This window comes from Phocoena phocoena, chromosome 12 (assembly GCF_963924675.1).
Source record: "Phocoena phocoena chromosome 12, mPhoPho1.1, whole genome shotgun sequence".
NCBI lineage: Eukaryota > Metazoa > Chordata > Mammalia > Artiodactyla > Phocoenidae > Phocoena > Phocoena phocoena.
This window is the reverse complement of record NC_089230.1, coordinates 50,114,143-50,120,868: the sequence shown is the minus strand read 5'-3', so window position 1 is coordinate 50,120,868 and position 6,726 is coordinate 50,114,143. Positions and strand designations below refer to the sequence as shown.

At 44.3% G+C, this 6,726-nt stretch overlaps 1 protein-coding gene across 1 annotated transcript in view; it reads left to right on the top strand.

Annotated features, from left to right (window-relative positions):
• The first annotated feature begins 791 nt into the window (after nucleotides 1–791).
• Nucleotides 792–6,726, top strand: part of ARMC2 (armadillo repeat containing 2) — a 105,601-nt gene continuing 99,666 nt past the window's right edge. The window contains exon 1 of the mRNA XM_065888821.1: nucleotides 792–1,007. The gene's annotated coding sequence lies outside the window, so the exon portion shown is untranslated. The remainder of the gene's footprint in view (nucleotides 1,008–6,726) is intronic.

The window sequence follows — 6,726 nt, the reverse complement described above, 5'->3', positions numbered from 1 at the left end:
TATAAATGGGGTTCTTCTGCCAGTCAACTGTGATAATGCAGTAGGAGCAAAAAATGGCTGCTGATGGGAGGCCTAGACTTGCATCTACCGCTGTCACTCACTAGACCTCGGACCCCGATTTTGTTTCCTGTGAATGGGGATGCCAGGCTGGCTACCTCAGAGTGCCAGGGACGCTCAAAAAGATACTATACAGTGAAATACTCTTTGTAAACTCTAAAGTGCTTCACAAGTGCAAGGTCTTAATAATAGCAACAGTTTAACATTCGTTGACTGCCACATGCATAGCACTTTAAATCTGTTTTCTCATTCAATCTTCACAACCACCCCAAGACCTAGCTAGGTACTTTTATTCCCTCCATTTTACAGATGAGGAGAGACTGAGAGGGTTAAACAACTAGTTCAAGATTATACTGAACCGCAACTTGAACCAGTAAATCCTGAATCTTACTCCTAAACACTAAGCCGCTGTCCTGCTTATTGCGATTTAATACAGGCGCTGATATCTCATAAGGGCTCAATAAACGCGGTTCCGTAAATTGCTGATTTAAAAGCAGACGCCTTCCCACCCTCGCTCTTCCAAGCTTACCGGTTGCCCTTTCTCGCAGCACCTGATGCTCGTACTCCCGGCCACGGGCCCTCGCCCACGCTCCTCCCACTCCCCGCCTGCTGGCGCCCACGCCTCAGTGTTTCTACGCATGCGTTGGGGAGACCTGCGCAAGTCCAGTGGACCAGCGGGGGCTGAGGGACCTCTCAGACCCTCCTCGCCCGGCCCCACCCTGCTGGGCCCCGCCTGCTCTCGGTGGCTGCTGCTGCTGCCGTCGCCGCCTGGGGAAAGCTGGAGGATGAGCTGAATCTCCGCAGTTGTCACTGTCTCCACCGCTACCTACAGGTGCTTTGGGTCTGGCCGGAAGCCCCCTTCCCTGCGCCCACTCCCAACTCATTCCCTGGCCCACTCCGCCTGTCCAGCAGCTTCCTGGCTCTGCAGGGAGGCGGCCTGGGCGTCCCGGGTAAATAGTTTGTGTACGGTTACCATGGAGACACTGGCCGGCCCGGCCGAGTGGGCGAGCCCGCAGGCTGGCTAGCTGGCTGGCGGGCAGAGTGAAGATGCTGTTGCGGTCTGCTCTGGCCTGGACCGGTGGAGGAGGGGTAATTGCCGGGAGAGGGGAAGCCGCTGTCTGCGTGGGAGGTGAGGCGTCCCCCGCCGGTTCACCCGGCACCCCTCCTGCTGTCGTCCGCCTTCTGTCCCTGTATGGGGAGAGAGGTGATGAGAGTGTCCTGTGCACGCCTGTCGGGGTCGGGCCGCGGCTGTCTTTATTTCTATACACTGAGCATTTAGCCAAGCGCGTGGTGCTTAGTAGAAACTCAGTAGTATTTGTTGAATGAGAGTGATAGACTGAGGGACTTTGTTTAGGCATACAGTGACCCAGCCAAGGTCACACAAATTGTACCTGGGCTCCTCTAGGCAATACGTAGGGTCTTTTTTTTTTTTTTGCGGTACACGGGCCTCTCACTGTTGTGGCCTCTCCCGTTGCGGAGCACAGGCTCCGTGGCCATGGCTCACGGGCCCAGACGCTCCGCGGCACGCGGGATCCTCCCGGACCGGGGCACGAACCCGCGTCCCCTGCATCGGCAGGCGGACTCTCAACCACTGCGCCACCAGGGAAGCCCCAATACATAGGGTCTTAATAAATAAGTGTATATGTAACAATATGCACTAAAATATATTGTACATACATATAATGCCTTTTATAATCCATTCCTATGAGTATCACAGCACATCTTCCATCTCACCCTGATTTAGAATTATTTTACTTGGTAGAAAAGCAAGTACCACTCTTTATTTGTATCCTATTTTGTGGATCTATAAAATTCTGATCAGTTGTTTGACATAGCTGATATTCAGTAAGATACTTAAGATTCTTTTTTCACAAAGCAAAACACCCTGGTTTAAATTTTAAAACATAAAATGTATGACAACACTGAACAAACGTCATTTCCTTTCTTTTGCAATTTCTTTTTTTTAAATGCAGCTTTTCATTCATGGGTAAATTTTTTGTTGTATCCTTTTATCACACAGTGCTTGGACAGTATTTAATGTTTTTTAAGGGCCAGGCACCATGCTAAAGCCCTTTACATTAATTTTGTCATTTAATTCTCAAAACAATCCTATGAAGCAATTACTACGCACTTTTTACAGCTGAAGAAACTGAGGCTTAGAGATGTTAGAAGCCTTGCCCGAGGTTACATAGCTGCACATTGTCAGATTATTTGAACCTTTACTCCGGCATCTAAGCATTTAATCACTGCTTCTTTGGATACTCATATTAACACGAAAGTCATTCAGAATCATGGTAAGGGTCTTGAGTATTTGATTTGCAGGAAAAAGAGTATGGAGATGGCCAGTCTTTCCCCTGTTGCAAGCATCCTGATAGTGCCGTGTTACATTTAGCAAGAAGCCTGTTTCAGATGACTGTTAGCAGCAGAGGTAAAGACAGATCTTTATAATTAGGTATAAACTTATAAATGACAACACACAACTTTTCCCCTAACCAATAAGAAATATTTTGTTTGAAAAGGCTGCCAGTTTCAAATTTCCTACCGCTGGTGGTGGTCATCCGCTAGAGGTCCTGTGGACATCATAAACTCAAGACAGTGATGCAAGACAGAACTCAGCTGCTTCTTTCCCTTCAAAGTGCACATCCCCTCCTGTTTTATTTTTTTAAAAAAATATTTATTTATTTGGCTGTGCTGGGTCCTGCGACATGTGGGTTCTAGTTCCCCGACCAGGGATCGAACCCAGGCCCCCCGCATTGGAAGTGTGGAGTCTTAACCACTGGACCACCAGGGAAGTCCCTCCTCCTGTTTTTTTTTTGTTTGTTTTGTTTTTTTGCGGTACATGGGCCTCTCACTGTTGTGGTCTCTCCCGTTGCGGAGCACAGGCTCCGAACGCGCGGGCCCAGCCGCTCCGCGGCATGTGGGATCTTCCCAGACCGGGGCACGAACCCGTGTCCCCTGCATCGGCAGGCGGACTCTAAACCACTGCGCCACCAGGGAAGCCCCTCCTGTTTTCTTTTAAAAGGTCACCTTGCCCTCCCAACCTCCCTAAGTTTACATACCCAGTGTCACCTCTGCCCCCTTCTTGCCCTCTCAGATGCCAAATCCTGTTGGTTCTTGTGTTCTTGGTGCACCTTACTTGTTCTCATCTCTCTTCTTACTCTAGTTCACCTTCACTCCTATGCTTTGGGCTTTCAGTGCCCCATCCGCTAATCACAGCATTTATCAAGTCTTACTCCATGCTGGGCAACTTGAAGTGAAAGCAAGAAAGCAAAAAGGGGCTAAATTTGATCTCATATTACCCCATGGCATCAAGAATCAGATGCCATTTGAAATGAAGTCCCATGTGCTTTCTTAATCCACTGTAACAAATGCCTCCAATTCAGAAGCCATGCACCCTTCATCTGGATATTTTCTAGCTTGGGTCTGTATTTGAAAATGGAGTCCAGCGATTACACAAATGCTGACTTTAAGCTGTACTTCATGTGAAGAGCTAAGGCTCAGAGTCTGGTGGGGCAACACCAGGTGCGCGGGCAATTCTAACCCAGTGAGGGGTGGGGTGTGCTAACAGAGACCACGGGGGACCTTGCAGAGTATGGCGGAGGGACACCTAGTTGAGGGTGGGAGAGGCATGTACAGGAAAGCTTTTTTGAGGACCTCTAAGAGTTAGCTGGGTGGTTATATAAAAACTGCCTGATCTTGTCCCTTCTAGTTTTTTCCATCCTGCCCATTCCTGCCATCACATCATGCCTCAACATCTTTTAATTTGCTTATCAGCTTGTATTTACTTTCCTGACCTGCCATTCAGTTCTGTCTCTGCTACAACTCCAGTTTTCATTTCCAGAGCTCCTTCCTCTCCAGCACACACCCCATATGTCCTTGATACTCTGCCTTGCCTCACTCATTGACTTGGTTGGAAATTCCTCCTCTATTCCAGCCCCAGTGTCAGCTATTGTCATTTGTTCAAATTCAGACCATTTTCCAGAACCTAGCTCAAGCATCACCTCCTCTAGGATGTCTGCCTGACACTTCCCAATCAGAAATCCCTTTCTCTTTCATAATCACATGGTAGTTATCTCTATTTTTTGTATTGCCCCCATCAGTTTCTACCTTGTATTAAAAGCAGGTGGGTACAAGCAGGACTGATACCCAGCTGGTTCACACCAAGAAAGCTGCTCTACTTGTGAAAACACCGGCATGTTTCTATATTGGTGTGTAAATAGCTGTAGCCCCAGGGCCTCTGAGTCCCCACCTTCCATCACCGCATCCAGTGGGTAATAGTTTCAATATCAGCCCTGGGCGTATGTCTTAGGTTGTGTGTGTGCGTGTGTGTGCATGCTATTGCTTAAGACTTTATCCGCCTCATAGAGTTAATTGAGATGATGTACTTGGGAGTACTTAGCACACTGCTTGGTATTAAAGTAAATGTTGAATAGCATTAGTGGTTGGTCCTTGCCTGAGAGTGAAGACAGTGAAGTCTGTGTTCCCAGAGATCCAAGGGGAGGAAACAGTTCATCTATACTAGCTGAATGGATTTGTTCCAGTTGTCAGGAGAATTTTTGTAAAGTTAAAATTTCTGTGATACTATTGTGTTATTGTGTTATGGTTCAGGCATACTTTACTATAAATAGACAAGCTTTCAAACTCTGATCGTTTTTTAAATTGGCAAAAACCATCTCTAATAAGAATTTGTAATTTAATAATTATAAAGAAAATACTCCCCCCCTGAAAAAACCCCCACTTCTTACTCAGTTCACTTGCATTATTGAGCATTTCCATGTTTGAGTTAGTTACTAATATATTAATATTGATATGATAATAGGTTAACTGAGCAGATACTACATTATTGAAACAGTTTCTCACAATATAGCTGCTAAAGTGGGATTTGCGGGGAAGAGAGAGGCAAAGGGAGAAAGTTGTGTTAGAAGTTGTGGTAAAAATTTACAGACGAAAAGATTTTTAAACCCATTATGTACATCGTTTCCAGCAGTATTTGATCAGTCTAAACTCCTGTATGCCCAAATAATTTACAGAGGTCTTAGAATTTGACCTCCTTCATTACTCTATGAAAGGGTATAGTTTTCAATGTAAACTAAAATACAGCCAAGGACAACCTTAGTCAGGAATGATGGTGCGTTATTACTCATCCAAAGCACATTCTCTAATCTTAATTAGTTTTGCCAGATCACCTTTGGACATCCCTAAACTTATTAGTGCCGTGTGGGGCTAAGGCATCACAAACCTCATTTGGTCTTTGGAAGAAACTTGTTCATTGTACTGAAATGTCTTTTTTTCTTACTTCAGTGGGCCTTTTAAAGACAAACCAGCAAACAAACTTGCCATGGACACTGAAGTTAGATGTTGTGGTTCTGAATTTGTATTATTATGCATCAAAAAATTATATATATATACACACATATATATAGTGTGTATGAAACACTTTATATATTTATTTTTAATAATTAACATTGAATATTTTTTTAGGAAAGAGGATATCATATCATATTAGAAGTAAATGTACCAGGCCTGCCACAGTTTTTGTTAATTGTTCTAATGTACATAATTCCGGAGACCTTGCTTAAATTGGAACTCCTATATCAAAAATTCCTAGAATAGTGTTGCTTATCTAGTAATTTATTACTGTTTTACTTCAACACCTGGCCTTTCCATAGGAAAGGAACAGCATATTGTTTGCAGTTATCATATTCTTTTCCTCAGAAACTCTTATGGAGGGTAGAACTAAACAAATGTTCTTGTTGTCTGTTGTTAAGTAACACCTTAATGTATAGAATCATAATACAGTTAAGTCCTCTTTAGTTGTCTAAGGAATCACCTGTAGATTCTACTTACAAAAATGGTGTCTTTTTAGTTTCCTTGGGCATATGTCACAAAACTTTTTTCTTTTTCGCAGAAGTTATTCTAAAATTGGGCAACTGAGATATATGAATAATTTACAGACCTTAGTCTCCCTGGAGATACAACATTTTTTTTTAATGAACACTGAATGTACTGATTAGAATTAAGTTTTTAAAATCTCGACTATTTTAAAGTGTAGAGCTGTCAGAGGTGTGTTGCCAGGTTAGCCAGGCCTCCATGGGCACACGAGCGTAAAGAAGGATCTGCATTCTCATGGCCCTTATGCGTGACTTTAACTTTTTAACCGAGGGCGGTGGCCTGGGAAAGAATCATTTGATATCGATATTCGGTATTTATTCATGTAGGACATTATCTCAAATTGAAGGTGATTTGAATCAACTCATTCAAATATATCATAGGCAAATGTAAGGCTGAACCTTTCTCTGAGGCTACATTTATAAAAGCTACATTTTTTAAAATGTACATTTATGAAAGCTGATATAGTTTGGATAGAGGCCCCATCTGACTGACTTTAATCTTTTTTTTTTTTTTTTTTTTTTTTGCGGTATGCGGGCCTCTCACTGTTGTGGCCTCTCCTGTTGCGGAGCACAGGCTCTGGACGCGCAGGCTCAACGGCCATGGCTCACGGGCCCAGCCGCTCTGCGGCATGTGGGATCTTCCCGGACCAGGGCATGAACCCGTGTCCCCTGCATCGGCAGGTGGACTCTCAACCACTGAGCCACCAGGGAAGCCCTAACTTTAATCTTATACTAGCATTTTATGTGGAGGGCAGTGGGAAAAAAAAGGGAAACTTCA